Genomic DNA, 3,615 nt, shown 5'->3' with positions numbered 1-3,615 from the left:
TTTTGTGTCAGTATATGCATGGACGGAGCAGCTGCCATGACCGGACGGCTTTCTGGTTTCAATACTCGGGTCAAAGAGGTCGCCTCTGAATGTGAGTCTACAGACTGTGTCATCCACAGAGAAATGCTGGCTAGCCGAAAAATGTCAACTGAACTTAACAGCGTTTTGCGGGATGTGATTAAGTTGATAATGAACAATTATCAATATTATTATCAATTAATATTATCATGTATTAAAATACATGCCCTTAGCTCACGTCTATCTGCACAGCTCTGTGAGGAGACGGACGCAGAGCACACACGTCTTCTCTTACACACAGAAGTGAGATGGCTTTCTAAATGTAGATCACTGGCCAGAGTTTCTGAGTTATGAGAGCTGTTCCAGAGATTTCTTTTAGAAAGAGTCACCACTGGCAGCACATTTCAGTGACACAGAATGGGTCGCAAAACTTGCTTATTTGTGTGACATATTCAACCTGCTCAATGAACTCAATCTGTCACTTCAGGGGAAAACGACAACTGTGTTCAAGTCGGCAGATCAAGTGGCTACATTCAAAGCCTAACTAGAATTATGGGGACGACAGGTGAACATTGGGATTTTTGACATGTTTCAAACATTAGCAGAGATTTTGAAAGAGACTGAGCCAGGGCCTTCTTTCTCCCAGCTGATGCATGATCACCTATTTCAGCTTTCAAAAGAGTTTGAGCGTTACTTCCCATGAAGTAAGACCCCCAAACTGGGAAGGAATGGATCCACGACCCATTTGCGAATAAGCCAGGTCAATCGACTTTGTCTGTGCTAGAAAAGGATCAACTGCTTGAGATCGCAAATGACGGTGGCCTTAAAAGTATATTTGAGATAACTTCAAATCAAATACATTCTGGATTAACGTCAAGGCAGGATATCCCGAGATTGCCGCAAAAGCCCTGAAAAGCCTGCTTCCATTTCCAACATCCTACCTTTGTGAAGCAGCGTTTTCTGCAGTGACAGCAACCAGAAGGAGATTATGGAGTAGACTAGACAAACAACACACTTCAGATGTCAGTCTCCCATCACTCCCAGGTGGGAACATCTAGTTGCAGGAAAACAAGCTCGGGGCTCCCACTGATTCTGCATTATGGTGAGTTGTATAATTACTTCATTATATATTACAATGTAATCATAATAGAAATAAAGTGCACAAGAAATGAAATGCGTTAGAATCATTCCAAAGCCATCCTCCTCCCCAGTCCGTGGAAAAATTGTCTTCCATGAAACCAGTCCCTGGTGCCGAAAAGGTTGGGGACCGCTGCCTTAGAGACTTTAGTCAGTAGTAAAATCTGCTTTCCTTTTCTATCTACAGCTATCTGAACCTGATAAAAACCCTTAGCACTTTGTTGTCTAATTTGTAACTGAACTTGGGGTTTTAGTTCTAGTTCCCAATACATATAAGTGGCACAGGAATTTAGTATTTGGACAAAATTAAGCAAATAGGTTGATCTCACCCTTCTCCAGCTATAATGAAATCACCATGTACTTCAGTTGGATAGGCAGACCTGTTGGAGGCAAACTCATGTATATATATGTTATATATGTTATTATATATATTATATATATATACATATATTATATATATGTATGTATATATGTTAGTATAGTGCCCAAAGTTTTAACATAATTGTCAACTGCTAGTTATTTTAGAGAATTTATAGATTCTCTTGCCTGGGCAGACACCTGGAGTGGCCCATCATACAATATTTCAAAGGGGTTTAGGCTTAATTTAAGCCTGCTCTGGGAGCCATGGATCTGTAACAGGACAACTGACAAGGCCTTATCCTAAGTTAAATTAGTATTCATTTTCTCAGTTTTTCTGTTGATTGTGGTCTCCAGGATGAATGTAATTCCAATGCCTTAATCCAAATCAGGGGATAATTTCCTTAAGACGGGCTTTAACCAATTAAAAGGTACTGGTGTTAAAAACTTAAAACTGGCACACACAAAACAAAGGGTCCACAAAACATTCTCCTTTCCTTCTGAAGGCTTTACGATGCACTGTTATCATTAACCAGTCTTACTATTAAACTTAAATGACCAATTGAGACAAACAGTTCTGAGACCGTTACTCCACAACTGATTAAGACTGGAGTGGCAGGTATTGGGGATAATATTCATTTAGCCTTCTGAGCTTTCTGGGTAGACTTGGTGACCTTGCCAGCTCCAGCTGCCTTCTTGTCCACTGCTTTGAAGACACCCACAGCAACCGTCTGTCTCATGTCACGAACAGCAAAGCGGCCCAGAGGAGGATAGTCTGAGAAGCTCTCAACACACATGGGTTTGCCAGGAACCATATTAACGATGGCAGCATCACCAGATTTCTAGAATTTGGGGTCATCTTTCAGCTTTATCCCAAGATGACGATCAATCTTCTCCTTCAGGTCAGCAAACTTGCAAGCAATGTGAGCTGTGTGACAATCCAGCACGGGGACATATCCAGCTCCGATTTGACCTGGATGGTTCAAGATAGGCACCTGGGCTGTGAAGCCAGCTGCTTCCAATGGTGGGTCATTTTTGCTGTCACCAGCCATGTTGCTGTGATGAACATCTTTGACAGGCACCTTCTTGACACTGAAGCCCACAGTGTCCCCAGGAAGGGCTTTACTCAAAGCTTCATGGTGCATTTCAACAGACTTTACTTCAGTTGTAAAGTTGACTGGTACAAAGGTTACCATCATGCAAGGTTTTGAGAACACCGAACTCCACTAGACCCACAGGGATAGTACCAATACCACCAATTATGTAGACACCCTGGAGGGGCAGACGCAAGGGCTGGTCAGTTGGACGAGTTGGTGGCAAGATGCAATCCAGAACTTCGAGCAGCATAATTCCATGGGCATTGTCATCTTTATGGATGGCTTTCCATCCCTTGAACCATGGCATGTTAGCACTTGGCTCCAGCATGTCGTCACCATTCCAGCCAGAAATTGGCATAAATGCTGTGTCAGGGGTGTAACCAATTTTCTTAATGTAGGTGCTGACTTCCTTAACAATTCCCTGATATCTCTTCTGGCTGCAGAGTGGCTCAGTGGAACCCATTTTGTTGTTAACCTCATCAATTAGTTGTTTCACACCCAGAGTGTTAGCCAGAAGGGCACGCTCATGGATTTGCCCATTCTTGGAGATACCTACTTCAAACTCATCAACACCAGTAGCAACAATCAGGACAGCACAGTCAGCCTGAGATGTGCCTATAATCATGTTTTTGATCAAGTCTCTGTGTCCTGGGTTATCGATGATGGTCACATAGGACTTGCTGGTCTCCAATTTCCACAGGGAGATGTCAATGGTAGAACAATACTCATGTTCAGCTTTCAGTTTGTCCAAGACCCAGGCATACTATTCAGAGACTTTCTGCCCAGGTGGATATGCTTCCACACATCCTGAAAAAAGTGTCCACAATCATTAACAGGTATCTGAAATTTCCGACAGCTCAAGACATTTGCACCCAGTCCTCAGTGGTGCAAGTTTCTCTGTATTGGATCCCCATCTGGGGAGGTTCAACAGCAGCCTTTGCGTTATGTTTAGCACAAATCATGCCATTCTGAGTGACTCACTGGACAGTCTCTTGTAGGTTAGGCC

General features: G+C 42.9%; 1 pseudogene; it reads right to left on the bottom strand.

Annotated features, from left to right (window-relative positions):
• Nucleotides 1-2,076: 2,076 nt before the first annotated feature.
• LOC115861698 (elongation factor 1-alpha 1 pseudogene) lies at nt 2,077-3,249 on the bottom strand (annotated as a pseudogene).
• Nucleotides 3,250-3,615: the final 366 nt, after the last annotated feature.

This window comes from Globicephala melas, chromosome 1 (assembly GCF_963455315.2).
Source record: "Globicephala melas chromosome 1, mGloMel1.2, whole genome shotgun sequence".
In the NCBI taxonomy this organism is placed as follows: Eukaryota; Metazoa; Chordata; class Mammalia; order Artiodactyla; family Delphinidae; genus Globicephala; species Globicephala melas.
This window is presented reverse-complemented; position numbering and strand designations above follow the sequence as displayed.